Below are 16,247 nucleotides of genomic sequence, written 5' to 3'. Positions count from 1 at the left end.
ACCACTGATACGGAAACTATCATGGATGAGTCTCAAAAACATTCTAAGGAGCAAGAAAATGAAGAGTACATACTGTATGCTTCCAGTTATATACAATTCTAGAACAGGCAGAATTTATCTGTGATGACGGGAAGCAGATCCGTGCTTGTTCAGAGCCAGTGCTTAGGACTGAGGACCTCCTGCCGAGGGACATGAGGGACTATTTTGGGGGGTCATGGATGTGTTCGATTGTCTCCACCGGGTGGTTGTTACACTGCTGTGTGTGTTCGTCAAAACCAACAAACCAGCCCTTAAAAATGATGCATTCTATTATATGTAAGTGCTCCGTCCATAAAGATAAGTACAAAAGGAAAAAAAGGCCCACGAAAAAGGTTGATGCCTAGCACTAAAAAATTCATCACTGAGAGGAGAATTCTAGGGAAATGGAGGATAATAGAGCCAGGTTGTGGAAGGCATTTCAGAAGAACAAAAATCTTTGGTCTGGCAAAAACCTTTCCAGACATGAGAAGCTATTTTGGAAATGTGTTCAGACACATGAGTGTTTAGGGGTCTGTGATGACCCACACTCCTGCCTGTTTGTTCCGCACTCCCCAGTATGAGTGATATTTCATCTTACAACAGATATATACTGAGTATCTCTACAGGCCAGGCACTCTTCCAGAAGGTAGGGCGTCCACAGCGAACAAGACAAAGTCTATCCTCACGGAACTTACATGTTAGTGGAGGGAAGAAGGCAACAATGAGATAAATCACTTCTGATCAGCCGAGCTGGGCAGAGGAGGTGGAGGAACAGATGCTACCTAGGGGGCCAGGGAAACCCTGAGGGGGAGGCTGCATTTGGGCAAAGACCTGAGTAAAGGCGGAGTAATGGGGTGAGCCTTGCGGATATCCAGGAACAGTAGTGCAGGTCCTGAACTTGGCGTGTTCACAGAGCAGCAAGGAGGCCCCAGGGAATGGGGAGGAAGGTGCAAGGGAGAGAGAAGGAGGAAGATTGCAGAGAGCAGCTGGAGCAGTGGGGACAGTAGGAAGTAGCCAGATTCCAAATACATTCTGGTGATAAAGCCAACAGAACTTAATTAATTGAATGTGGGATAGGAAAGGAGAGAAGAGTCAAGGACTTGTCTAAGGTTTGAGGTTTTGCATATACAGCTGATGCTTGGTTGGGGGGCTGACTTCCTGCACAGTGGAAAATCCAAGTATAATTTTGGGCTCCCCCAAAACTCAACTGCTAAGAGACTACTGTTGACCAGAAGCCATAGTAACAATAGAAACAGTCGATTAACACATATTTCGCATGTTACCTGTGTTATTATGCACTGTATTCTTATAATAAAGCAAGCTGTTATCAAGACGATCAAAAGAAAGAGAAAATTCATTTACAGTACTGAACTGGACTTACTGAAAAAGCCACATGTAAGTAGACCCACACAGTTAAACCAGTGTTGTTCGATGGTCAACTGCAATTGAAAAGAAAATCCTTTTGTTATATACGTGTTATGAAGAAACAACTTGAGGGGCACCTGGGTGGCTCAGTCAGTTAAGTGTCTGCCTTCATCTTGGGTCGTGATCTCAGGGTCCTGGGATCGAGCCCCACATCAGGCTCTCTGTTTGATGCAGAGCCTACTTCTCCCTCTGCCTCAGCCTTCCCTCCCCCGCCTGTGCTTGCTCTCTCTCTCTTTCTTTCTCTCTGTCAAATAAGTGAATAAAATCTTTAAAAAGAAACAACTAGGGCTTTTGTTATAAATTATTCTCTAAACTAAATGACCATATTTTTAAAATTAAAAATGAAATTGCGTGGGCCACCAAACAGCGCTGTGTCGCACACAGGTGCAAGGGGCAGTTTCAAAAATATGAAGACTTAAATATTGAAATTTCTAAGACATTTTTAAAGGCCTATGGGACCAGCCGTGGGATGAATATTTGAAACTGGGATGATCCCATAAAATGTTACAAACCAACTTTCCCCAACAGATTTATAGAAGCGATTTTTTCATTGATTCTCAAAAGCATCATGGTATTATGAATTATTTCTTGGTCAAGGCCCTTGTGCCATCATGGCTGAGCTGGGTGAATTAGAATAATTTTGTAGGGAAGCCATTTGGTGACACAATCAGATATTAAGATTTAGAAACTCACATGAAGTTTTCTCAGTCCCCAGAGTGATTTAGAATAAGTCGGTCATCATTTAGTCAAAGGGGGAAAATATGACAGGAGCCAAAATGATAACTTTTTCTGTATTGTTTTTATCCTCTCTGGTGTCATCTTCCACGAGTTTAAAGTCAAAGGGTTTTCTTCTCAAGGGTTTACAAGCAATGATTCATTAGTCCCAGCACAGAACCACACATTCTTTCCTCTGCCTTATCACAGCATTTATCACTCAGCAAATAAAGTAAGACGAAAGGGATGTAAACATTTCTACTCACAGAGGTTGGAGCGCTCCAGACTTTCAACTTAGGAAGACGCAGAAGACCTTTGTTTCCAAAATTGTTTTCTAACGAACTTGTCAAATGCCCCCAGTCTCCCTCTGTCCCTGATTTGGTAGGCCTGGCTAAGACCCACGGAAGAAAAAGGACTTGCTCAAAACTTACTTAATGAGACCCTGGCACTGAGAAAGATATTCGTACCAAGATAAGAAGGTCAGTAAATAAAGTCCATTCTTCTCTGAGTGCAGGGGAAATATTTGGCTTTCCAATACAGACCAGTCTGAGGTTTTGAAAAAAAAAAATATATATATATATAAATACATATATATTATATATATAAAATATATATATGTATTAAAATATATATATATATATTTTTAAATACAGCCTCAATCATGATTTCCTGAGTCATGGGAAGAATGAAAACCTGAGGGAAGAAAAGCTAAGAACCACATACTGATTGAAGGCCCATTTTGTGTCAGCTCCCCCTTTTTAGCACAAAAGCACTAAAGAGAAGGTTCCGTACGTTCTCTCAGCAAACTTGTCCAATATGCCTACTGTGTGTCAGGTACGTATAGTTTTTCAGATAAAACTGAATCAATGAGTAAAAGAGCCTTATCCAAATCAATAAATCACCTTTGCATCAAAATGTCCTTAGTCTCCTCTCTTGGGCTGGAAAACCAGCAGATTATTACCTTGCATTGCTTGTTCTTTCGTTGCTATTAGCTTATTCACTGCACTGATGGGGGGACCCCAAGGAACATGGCCAAAAGGACTTGTGTCCCCTGGGGGTGGGATGAGAGAGGGCCCCCAGTCTGCTTTCCAGCCCCAGGCCACATCTGGGTCTGATTCTGGTCTCATCCCAGAGATGGGCCAATGGCTCCAAGGAACCCAGGAGACTAATGAACTGACGAATTCCAAAGACAACACAGACCCGAACCAGAGTGAAACTTCTGTGGAAAGATTCTGGCCTGGCACTCAGGGAACACCCTGGGGCCCGCCAGCAGGGACAGGTGGCCATGGCAGTTCCCAACCCACCCTCAGCGGTGGAAGGTGCGGAGTCAGAACAAGGGTGCCATTGGACCTGCCACTTGCCCGCCAGCCATTTCCTTATTTCTCTTGTCCTACCCCAAACCACGACTGCTCGAAACACCTTCTCAAGAAACGGATGGGTGTGACCTGGGGAGGGAACAGTGTAAACAGTCACGGACAAAGGCGAGTATTGAGAAAAGAAGATGATTTTTAAGGGAAAGCGGGAGAAGACGTAACCACCTTCATCTCGTTCAAGGTGAAGGCCCCAGATATTTCTGGGTAAGACTTCTCAGGTTCCCCAAACCAAGGCTTGTCCTAGATCACCTGAGAAAGAACTTCCAAAGGGAGACCTAGGGAAAGCTTATTTTCCTATTGTAAAGAAATATGGCTCTCTTCCCACAAAAGAACACCATGTGAGTGTGTGAGTGTGTGTGTGTGTTATACATCCATGCTTTGCAATGTTGAACTATTAGTTAATAATATTTGGGGGTGTGGGTAGCACTTGGCATCTAGGTCTTGTCCACGATGCACATCCATAAAAGCAGGTGTAGTGAGGACAAGCTTGACCGACGACAAGACTGAAGTCCAGAGATAAAGGGATGTGGAGCATGTCCCCTCTAGTTGCCTGGGGAGTTCTAGTCAGGGCTAGAACTCGGGTCTCCAGACTCCTGTCCCAGGCAGCCAGCTGTTTATCACCCTAATCCCACATCAAGTTTGTTTGTTTTTTTTTTTTAATTTTTTTTTTTAGATTTTATTTATTTATTTGACAGACAGAGATCACAAGTAGGTAGAGAGGCAGGCAGAGAGAGAGGGGGAAGCAGGCATCCTGCAGAGCAGAGAGCCCGATGCGGGGCTCGATCCCACGACCCTGGGATCAGTGGGCTAAAGCCTCTGCCTTCATCCCACATCAAGTTTTATTTAAGGATAACAACTCAGACAGCAAACCCTTTTACATTCTGCATTTTAAAAATCTGCGTTCTTGGGCACCTGGGTGGCTCAGTGGGTTGAAGCCTCTGCTTTCAACTCAGGTCATGATTCCAGGGTCCTGGGATCGAGCCCTGCATCGGGCTCTCTGTTCAGCGGGGAGGCTGCTTCCTCTTCTCTCTCTCTGCCTGCCTCTCTGCCTACTTGTGATCTCTGTCAAATAAATAAATAAATAAATCTTTAAAAAAAAAAAAAATCTGCGTTCTTACTCTTACCCACAAATCATGGAAGAAACTTCCTTGATATTCTCAAGGACCACCAGCGCTCCCTGCTTTCTCCAGAGCAGGGACTCAGAAACTGAGCTCCATGGGCCACGCCAGGGATCCAAAGGGGGATTCCAAGCTGAGAACCCCTCTCAAAGGTATCCATGGAGCAATCAAAGGCAGAACCACTATTAACCTATGTCCCTGGCACTGTACCTGCCAGCACAGATCAGGTTTTTCCTGGCTCTCAGTTGTAAAGGGACATCCCTACAAGTGGCTTAAAAGGTACAACAGTGATATACCAACAAAGGTTTGGCTGAGAAACCCAGGATCAGGGGATTAATATTTCCCTATTTTGACATTTTATTGGAAATGTATTTTATAAAAACCAAGGGTTTCTCTCTTTCTCTCTCTCTAAGGGACATCTGGGGGGCTCAGTCAGCTGGGCATCTGCCTTCGGCTCAGGTCATAATCTGAGGGTACTGGGATCAAGCCCCCACTTCAGGCTCTCTGTTTAGCGAGGAGTCTGCTTGTTCCTCTTCCTGTACCCCTCCCCATGCTTGTGCTCGCTCGCTCGCTCTCAAATAAATAAATAAAATCTTTAAAAAATAAATAAAATAAAATATATCAGGGAGGGGCACCAGTCAGTTAAGAATCTGACTTAAATTTCAGCTCAGCTTGTGATCTCAGGGTGGTAGTATTGAGCCCCATGCCAGGCTCTAAGCTCAGCACAGTTTGCTGTAGATTCTCCTTCCCTCTCCTTCTACCCCTCCCCCGACTCAGGCCTGTGCTCTCTAAATAAATAAATAAAGGAATAAATAAAATCTTAAAAAATAAAAACATAAAATACATTGGGGGGATATTCATACGAAGGAATAGTTTCTTTTTAACTGGTATTATGGATTGGATGTTTGTGTCTTCCACAGAGTTGACATGTTAAAATCCAAACTCTCACATGTGATAATATTTAGAGATGGGGCCTTTGGGAAGTAATTAGGGTTAGATGGGGTCATAAGAGCAGGGTAGAGTCGCAGGGCTCATGATGGGATTAGTGCTCTTACAAGAAGAGACACCAGAGGGGTGCCTGGGTGGCTCAGCCATTAAGTGTCTGCCTTCGGCTCAGGTCATGGTCCCAGGGTCCTGGGATCCAGCCCCGCATGGGGCTCTCTGCTCACCGGGAACCTGCTTCTCCCTCTCCTCCTCCCCCTGCTTGTGTTCCCTCTCGCGGTGTCTCTGTGTCAAATCAATAAAATCTTAAAAAAGAGAGAGAGAGAGAGAGACACCAGAGAATTTGCTTGCTGCATGTATGTCTGCCCCCCTCCCCCCCATGCATGAGCGAATGCACACACACACACACACACACACGCAGGTCATGTGAGCACACAGCAAAATGGCAGTCTCCTGCCAGCCAAGAGAAGAGGCCTCCAATGAAACGACCCTGCCGGCCCCTAGATCTCAGACTTGGAGGCCCCGGATCTGCGAGAAAATACACTCTGTTGCCCCAGCCCCCCCACCCCCAGTCTATATTTTGTTACAGCAGCCTGGGCTGACCAATACAAGCCATTCCGTTTCTTCTTCACGTCAGTGACCACTGGCATCCAGAATTTTCAGTGTCCACACACTTGGGCTTTCTTTGTCTCATCCTGGGCCTTTACAGAAACCCTTCAAAGCAAATGTTATTTTCTTCATTTTACAGATGAGAAACTGAGGCCGGGAGAGGTAAGCGGCCTTGACGTGGGTCAGCCTTCAGAGAAGTAGCAAGGCCCACACAGCCCAGCCCCTCACCCTGCAGGCAGGCTGTCCTCCCAGTCCCTCTGCCCTTGGCCCCTTGGCCCAGAGCATGACTGACTTTGCAGGGACGCTGAGGCTGTGTGCTTTCTGCCCTGTGCTCCCCAGCCGGCTCTGCCCTGGCCTCCCTGCCCGCCTCGCCCTGCTGAGCTCATTTGCAGCTGGTGTTCCCCAGCCGCCTTAAACACTCAGCTTTTTAGACATGTAGACAGTTAGGTTTGGCAGGGACTGCAGCTCCTCCCTTAGTTTCTCCTTCCCCAGTGAAAATAGCTGGGGAAATTGACCTCACTGGGGCCAGCAAATGTCTCTTAGCAAATGTCTCCATTCGCAGCCTGTTTTCCATGATTCATATTCGCTGCTATTATTTTATTTCCGTGCATTCTAAGATGCACCACAGACCCGTGAGGTGGCTGTATCTTTATTTAGTATCAGTGAGGGACTTCACCTCATTCCTTGGTCTCCAGCTCACCTGTCATGTTAGGAGTTCCTGGCCGGCAAGAGCAGTCTAGTCTACACCAGGCTGGGAAGGGCATGGTCTCAGACCAGGGTCTCCTGCCCACCCCACCGCCCCACTCCTGCTAATTCCATATCTTTCTCCATATCTCCTCTGTTTTCTGAACATCTTCCCACTTCTAATCTGCTCTTTTGTCTTTTTCTGTTTTCAGCTAACATCGGCTGAGCACCTTCTTCTTCCCGGCTCTGCATTACTTGCTCTGTATCCATTATCACAATCATTTTCCGCGCCAAGAAGCTGTTAAATACATTCATGGCAAGGGATATAGAACAGATAAGGTTTAATAAGTTACCCCTGGGGCACTTTAGTGGAAACTGGATCTACACCAAAGCGTGAGGCTGTCTTTATAAATATGAATGTATTAGTAAGCCAGGTAAGGAAGGAAACGGCAATGGTTTGGTTTAGTTTGGGAGGCTGGGAACGCTTTCCTGTAAGACCTTGAATCATATTATCGGGTGTTCCTTCACCTGTTCCTCTTTTGCAAGACTTGGCAAATATCATTACTCAGTTTGATTCCGCCCAATGTGCATACTAAGTACCTACTATGTGAGGGTATGTGCTCGTCTTGCAACACCAAAGTTCTCTACCCGAAGGAGGCTCCTGGACTCCCAACACTACAGAAAGTTCATAAATGTCTCTGTACAATTTTTAGGAGAGAACTTTCATATCCTTTTGAGAGTTTCAAGGGTTTACAACACCCTAGCAGGTAAGGATGACTGCTATACAGAGGTAAGTTATAAGGTAATCCCCCAGACGTTGAGATATTTTGTAGAAAGTAAGAACATAAAAACAGAACTAAGGGTGTAGGGTTATGGACATTGGGGAGGGTATGTGCTTTTGGGTAAATTGGAAGGGGAGATAAACCATGAGAGACTATGGACTCTGAAAAACAATCTGAGGGGTTTGAAGTGGCGGGGGGGGTGGGAGGTTGGGGTACCAGGTGGTGGGTATTATAGAGGGCACAGCTTGCATGGAGCACTGGGTGTGGTGAAAAAATAATGAATACTGTTTTTCTGAAAATAAATAAATTGGAAAAAAAAATACTGACAATGCCAAAAAAAAAAAAAAACAGAACTAATACAGACACACATAGCTAAGTGAAGCCCCCTCTCTCTGTTACCATCTGTCATGGAGGCATATCGTGGCCCCAAGGAACAGAAGGACCCAGTCCCCACCTTCACTCCATCCTCTGCTCAGTCTGCATCAATCTGGATTGACTCTACCTAAGGCACTTGGCTGAACTGGAAGGCTCGGGGACTAACCCATCTCTTAGTTAGCCTTGTCCACTTAGTGTTCCTTTGCTATTACTGCTTATAAGTCAACTCTTTCATTTCCTTGGCTAGATTTGCCTTAAACGAATTTTAAGGACACACACATACACATTCATATTATAACTTAAGACAACAGGATTAGCCATTGGCTTCATTCATGCGTGCATTCAATCAGTACTTACTATCCCATCTGGAACCAGGCTCTGGGATGAAGGACATAAGTAAGTTCTGTCTTTAAGGCCCTCATAATCTAATAAGAGAAACAGACCTAAAAGCACAGGATTGCAATACAGAGAGCTCATTACAAAGAAGTGAATAAACCAGGAATTTAATAGAAAGAGAGCAACTTGTCTTGGAGGGATAAAGAAAGCAGGAAAGATGAAATGAGCTGAAGAGTAAGTTAAGATGAGACGTAACAAAGAAGACACTTAAAACATGTGTCTCACGGGCGCCTGGGTGGCTCAGTGGGTTAAGCTGCTGCCTTTGGCTCAGGTCATGATCTCAGGGTCCTGGGATTGAGTCCCACATCAGGCTCTCTGCTCAGCAGGGGGCCTGCTTCCCTTCCTCTCTATCTGCCTGCTTCTCTGCCTACCTGTGATCTCTGTCTGTCAAATAAATAAATAAAATCTTTTTAAAAATTAATTAATTAATTAAAGAAAACAAAACAAAACATGTGTCTCACTACGGGGTTGCTTTTCCTTCCGGCAAGCATTCACTCAACAGACACCAATCCAGCACCAATGCGAGCTACCAGCTATGCTCTGACTTCCCAGCCTTCCCTTCCATGATGGCACTAATGCATAGTCAAAGCACCCAGAGTCAAAGCCCCCTGCCCCTTTCTCCAGACTGAAAAAGATAATTTGCATTGCAAACACCCTGGATGGGGTGGAGGGTGCTTTATGAGCAGAGGTTTGTGAGTGAGTGGTTTACAAGACAAGTTCAAGTCTACTCCCCCACCTGGCTAAGGGAAAGCCCACCTTTGACATGAGCTCTATGGGGAAAGCCCATCTAACCCCCCAAATCTCTTGCCGGAACCCTGTCCTCCACCCCAAGGTGGGCCATGAGCATTAATAAGTCTTATTTCAAAATGTAAATATGGCATGAAATGCTAGTATATTAATCTATTATGGTTCATACCTTGTATGTAAATATAATCCAGTTCTCCTCTCTGAACAGTTGCTAGACATCTTCTTGCTTCGGAATCCACTTTGCCTGTATCCGTGAGAAGCCAGCGGCATCCAGGAACTGATGCCTGTCCATGGCACTGAACCAAGGTCTGGCTGAGCCCTGATGGGTGCAGGTGTGGGGGCAGGGTGTGAAAGCTCCAAGTCCCTTGGCTCCAGTGTGATCAGGTCTCCTTACCGAACTCCCCACCTTCCGGCAGGCCAGGCCGAGACTGCCCCCTGCAAGGCTTCACCCTACATGGCTTCTTCCTCTACCCTGTCCGGCTGTCCCACTGGTCTCCCCCTGGGGAGCACCTCCTCACAGAGCCTGACCGACAGATACCAACAGAGGACGTGCTGCACCAGGAAGCCACAGATGGGAGATGGAAAGGCCTGGAAAATAAATTCCCAGTGTTTGACAGTGTTGCCTTGGGACAACCCTTTGAGGGTTTTCACAGTGCCTGGTGCTGTTAGTACTGCCACTCCGCCACGTTCCTCCCCAGGCCTGTGACTGGCAGACAGCCATGGCCGCCATCCAATGTGCCCTTTGACAAGGGCTACACACATATTTTCTTATTTAATCCTCACAACAACCCCATGAGGGAGGCAGTTCTTGTGTTCCACTCTGCAGGAAGAAAACTGCAGCTTCATAAGGTTAATAACTGACCCAAGGCCACAAACCTGGCTAGGGGAAGAGCCAGGACCAACCCCAAATCTCTCTGGCCGGAGACCGAGCTTCTCATCACCACGTCATCATTGAAGCTGATGCACATCCATAAAAACTCTCTCCAAGGGTTTGCCTGGATTGAGACTAATCCCTGCATCTGAAGGGAGGCCCAGCCCAGGAGGCCTCAGGCTCCCTGCATTCCCCAGTGGAGCTGCTTGTCCAGCACAGCACCAACCTCCTCCCACAGGCTTCCAAAAGAAACCAGGAAGACACATTTCTCCTCACACATGTTTCTGATATCACCTTGAGGGGAGCAGAGGTTCCGATGAGATCCTGCTCTCAAAGGCAGCACAGCAACCCTAGTCTTCTCAGGGAGACTGCACTGACTTGAACTGCAAATAAGCTTTATCACTGGCTCTTTATTCACTTAGCATTTCCTTAACAGTGACTTCTAGATCCTGAGCTAGGCATCAGGTTCTGTGCTAGGCCTGGGGTTACCAAGATTAAAATAAAAACAAGAGCCTACCCCCTACCCTTAGAAAAGGTAACGGTCTAATTTGCAGAGACAGGTAGGTAAACTGGGGCTACAGTGTGGGGAGTGCTGAAAATGCGAAACAGTGAGGAGGGCGACCATCTGGGTTTTAGTTCTGGATGGGTTTGGCCAGAGGCCAGAAGTGCTCTCAAGTTATTTAAAAACCATAAGCTTCAGTCTCCTCAGCAGCCTAATGTGGCTAAAAAGCTTATATCTCTTAGGGTTGCTGAAAAGATTAAACAACAAATACATGCAAAATGTGTTCCTGGTTAGCTTCTGAGTAAATGCCAACCTTCACAACATTGGGCAGGTGACTTAACACTTTCCTCTTCAGCTTCCCAATCTGTAAGTCAGGGCTAACACATCTTCCAAACCTCTGGATCTGTCAGTCAATAGAGGCTGCCTGAAAACTCTGACAGGGGTTCTGGGGACAAGGAGGAGAAAACCATCAACCCTCAGCTGGCTTCCTGTAAAGCTGGGAGAACAATATACCCAGCATGTGAGAGTCAGCACTGAGTTGTAGGGTGCCTACTCTTCCAACTGGGACAGGGGTGGGTCTAGGAGTGACAGGAGGGCTGGAAGAGTGACAGGAGGCTCCCACAGATGTAGAACCAGAGCTATGCCTTGAAGAACATGTAGGACTCGACCAAGGAAGGTCTCACATGGACCCACGAACAAGAATGGAGTGTTGGTGGACAAGAGAAGAGATTAGAGTGAATCCCATCAGGGGTCATTTAGAATATCATCTAGACCTTCAGGGTCCCCTAAGTCAGTGGATGAACACACCAGGCTCATTCATTGCCCATGATCCCAGCAGCCACCCTTGCCTCAGATGTCTCTTCTCAGGAGCCCCCTCCTCCAAGTAGCAGCCGCTAGGGTCACTTAGTCTCAGCTGTTCCCAGTCCCTCTAAGAACTATGGACTCCATGGGCAACCTGTGTCCACAGAGGGTGTTTGAGAAACACAGCTGGATAGGGCAAGAGTGCCCCCACAGAGTAGCCAGTCAGAACTTACTGGTGTTCCATGTGCCAAATAAACTACAAAAAGCAAATCAAAAACTCCAATTCTGACTCAAAGGAGGACAAATGAGGCAGTTATGGGAAAATGGGGTGTGACCCTTCAAACAGAATTGGGAAAAAAGCTTTCTTTCAAAGAAAATCTCTCTCTTTGCTCAGTTTCCCTTGGATGCAGTGATTTGGGGGGTGGGGCAGCACATCTATTTATTATTAGCAGTTGTAGGCATAAGCAATGAAACTGGAAACCATATGTCCCACCTGGACCATCCCTGCCCAGTTTTTTGTAGCTACGTATCTGGCTCCATCAAATAGCACATATTACACTTGTGCCTATGTAAACAAGTGAAAAAGGCTGATTTCCTGGTAGGAAATTCCTGTGTGATTAGTCGGCACCTCCAGTCCCTGCTCTGACACAAGCCAGCACTGTGACCTTTAGTAGGTTCTCCTCTCTCCATCCCCATTGCCATAACCTTAGGCCAGGCCACTATGTCCCCCTTGTGGACCACAGCAGCTTCCAACTCATCTCTGTTACCCTCCAAGTATTTCCCACCCTGGAGACCTTTAGTGTAGATATCTACACTAAATATGGTCAAATCTCCCCTCCCCAAAATCTGCAGTGTCTCTTCATTTACTTTTGGATACAATGCAAACACCTCTGTATAACTTAAAGTCATGCTCTGGCCCCTGCTTATTATTCTAGACTCAAACCTCCCCCCGCCCCCATCCTCTGGAGTCCTTTGTTCCAGCCATATTTAACTTCCGTATTTCCCTGTATAATACTAACAATAACCAACACTTACTGAATGTTTTCCATGTGCCAGATACTATTCTAAAGAACCCCTCATGCACTACTGATTTAACCATTTCAGAGCTAGTATATAACAATTACGATTATCTCCATTTCACAAAGGAGGAAACCGAGATGTAGAAAAGTTAAATAATTATCCAAAGTCACTTGTCAAGTAAATGGTAGAATCTGAATGTCCCATGCTTATCAACCTCTCTTCTTAACTCCATGTCTTTATACATGGGTTCCCTCTGCCTGGAAGACCATTCACACTCTCCTTCTTTTTCTTCCCCACCCTTTCTTCAGTTGGCTAACTGGAAATCTTCGTCTGAGCGTTCCCACATATGTATCTTTTCCTCTGAGTTTTCCCTCCTCGGATAGCCCTCCCTGCTCAGTGGAAGTTTCCAAAGATGGCGCCCAATGAATGATGCATCCCAATATGTGCCCTGATGTAGTTGCCTTTACATACTGAATCTCAGTTGACCCTGTGACTCACAACAGTATGGTAGATGTGATGCTGAGTAACTCCTAGGCCTCAGTCATAAAAAGCCAGCTTCCACCCAAATCTCTTAGAACACTCACTCTGGGTCAAATCTTATAGTTACTATGTAAGAAGTGCCTCATGCTGTGAGGAAGCCAAGGTAACCACACAGAAAACTATGTGGAGCTAGAAAGATGCCCAGCCAGTCCTCAGCGATTTTAGCTGTCAAAGGCCATGCAATAGATATGTGATAAAGAAACAATCTGGAGGGCGCCTGGATCACGCAGTTGGCTAAGCACCCAACTCTTGATTTTGACTCAGGTCATGATCTCATGGTTGTGAGATGGAGCCCAACATTGGACTCTGCACTCGGTGTAGAGTCTGCTTGAGCTTCTCTCTCCCTCTTCCCCTCCCCCTATCCCACTAATGCTCCATTTCTCTCTCTCTCTCTCTCAAAATAAATAAGTACAGCCAGAAAGAAAGACAGGAAGAAAGACAGAAAGACAGACAGAAAGAAAGAAGGAATGAATCTTGGATGGCCAACTTGGTTGAACCTCAGATAACACGAGCCTGAACCACCACCTGACTGCAACTTTATGAGAGACCCCAAGAAGAAACCTTGTAGCTAAGCTGCATCAATGCACTGAAATGTGATTTGTTATTTTGATCCACAAATCTTCAGTGTGGTTTTGTTAAGCAGGAATAGATAACCAGAATGGGGATACAGTAGTGAACAGGAGATTGTGTCTACCCCCAAGGAAGTCTGAGCCTAATGGCAAAGACAGTCAAGCAAACTGGCAAGTACAAGATGGTATAATGAGTTTGGGTGGTGGAGAAGGAGTAAGGGAATGACAGTTAGTCCTTAGCACAACCAAGCTGAAAATTAACAAAAGAAAGCAATATTATATTTTTGATATAAGCATGGGCTTTTGAGTCAGATGAAGTTGTTAGAATCCTGGCCCTATACTTGTATTCTGAGTGACTTATGGAAAATTTCTCAAACTTTCTGAGCCACACCTTCATCATTTGTAAAATGGGGATAATAATGCTTAGTTTATAAGATAGTTTTAAGGGTTTAATTAAGTACTGTTCATGATGTTCATCACATAGCCTATTATGTGGTAACATTCTGTACATAACATCTATAACACATGTGATTAAATAGAGTTAATTACTGAAAAAGAATATGTTCTAACAATAGTCCAGGTTTATCAATGCTCACATCAAACTAATAGCAGAAAACTCCCTCAATGAATGGAACTTGTCTCCGTGTTGCACATTTTATAACTAAATCGTGATTTATATTCCACTTACTTGAAAGTCCATATTTTGGGGAAAGGATGAAGAAGGGGATTATTGCTTATACCTTGGTGCATACTAAACAAGAGACTGGACTGGCCACTCTTGGAGGGCAGGAAGTGAAATCGCATTCATCCTCATTCCCATGCTAATAATAGCACCTGCACAATATGTAACTGCTTCCTAAATATGAGTTGAATGAATGATTGAATGAATGAAAAAGAGTACTCACTATGTACACTATGCACACAACCTCTATATTTGGTTGAGGCACTATGTGTACATAGTGCCAATACTAAGCTGAGCATTTTACCTAGAATATCTCATTGATTTCTCATAACCATCCTAGGACTTAGGCAATATATTTTCTTCTGATTGAGATCACTCTCCAGCATTCAGCACCTTCTTTTATATTACTTGTACCATAAAATTGAGGCTGATCTTTTTCAGAGAGCAAAAGTGTGGCTTGACTTAGTTGGCTACAGAGAAGACTTTCACTGTCATGCAGAGCTTCTCTTCTAATTATTCCGTAACTACATGAATAACCTTTGAAAGCTAAAATAAGCCGGTGAAGGCAATGTAGCTGACGTAACTGCCCAGTAAGGGGAGTAGGATGAGGGCCAGGCATGTAGATCCCTTCAATACCATAACTGAATTTGCAATTTATGCATGACAGGCATCCGGATCTGGGAAATCCAGCAAGACATCAGGAGAAAAAGAACGTCTCTACAAAAAGAGAAGGCTGTGGGGGCGCCTGGTGTCTCAGTGGGTTAAGCCTCTGCCTTCGGCTCAGGTCATGATCCCAGGGTCCTGAGATCGAGCCCCACATCGGGCTCTCTGCCGAGTGGTGAGCCTGCTTCCTCTCCACTCTCTGCCTGCCTCTCTGCCTACTTGTGATTGCTCTCTCTCTCTCTCTCTCTGTGAAATAAATAAATAAAATATTAAAAAAAAAAAGAGAGAGAAGGTTGTGCATTTCAGCTCCCTGTCAAAGTGGGGATGTACTTAGGTCAGTCTGGGTCCAGTCAGGAGGCAGAAACCACACAGTAATTCCATTAGGGAAAGTTTAATGTAAGGATTATGAGATTGTGATAGGAGCATAATTGTCAGATGAAAAGAGAACTGTAAAGGATGCTTTAGGGCTGAGGGAGAATATCCAAGGAGAGACAAGCCTGAAGGGGAGGCCGCATCCTGAGGCTGGGCTTCAAATTTCACTGGAGAAGATGTGTTTAGTGCTGCTGGTTGGAGAGGAAGTTCTCTGGGTTGCCCAGGCCAGAGCTGGTCCACAATTGCTGGGCAGGCAGGAAGCAACTCCTCAGGGTGAATGCAAGCTGAGGCTTGTGGGAGGGTGGGCAGAGGGAGTAAGGGCTCCACTGCAGGCCAGGAGCATGCAGAGCCACATAGGAAGGGCCACAAGAAGGTGGTCACTGGGCCTGCATTGTCTCCAAGAGACTGCATGTTCTGAGCAAACAGTGAGGACGGAGCACCATTGTCCTAAAGTGCCACACCACTGACTACTTGTTCTGCAAGAGCAAGAAAGGAAAACCACAATGCACCAGAACTACGAAGAAAAGCCTACCAGTTCCTCTTCAAGTTCCCTCCTTTGCCCTCTACTGAGACAACTTAACATCATTCTCAGCATGTACAAGAAATGCCTGGAGTCCAGCCTATCATCACAGAGCAGGTACTGAAGGGTGCATTTAAAGCTAAGAGGCCATAAAGTGATAACTGACATAGTACCTATGTATGAAAGGAAGGCAAACTAATAATACTTCATATGGGAAAGAGAATGAGCAGGTAGTCTTTCCTTCCTTCTACAAAAAACACCATAAGGCATTTTCTTGGTAAGTTCTCCATAGCAGGGCTCTGTCTCTGACAGTCGCACATAGAAGTAAGCATGGATTTAGATGCCCAACTTACCTTGCCTGGTAGCAAGCAATCGTAGAGTCTAAAGACAGATCACAGAAAGTTCTGATTCACCTTGGTGATTTCATATGGCTTTGTCACCACTGTTCTATTTACATGCTTTATCAAGCTATCTATAATTTCAGCCTAAACCACCCCCTAAACCCTTGAATATTTCTTATGCAA

This window comes from Neovison vison, chromosome 12, assembly GCF_020171115.1.
Source record: "Neovison vison isolate M4711 chromosome 12, ASM_NN_V1, whole genome shotgun sequence".
In the NCBI taxonomy this organism is placed as follows: domain Eukaryota; kingdom Metazoa; phylum Chordata; class Mammalia; order Carnivora; family Mustelidae; genus Neogale; species Neogale vison.
The sequence above is the reverse complement of the archived record's forward strand: the minus strand, read 5'-3'. Positions refer to the sequence as shown.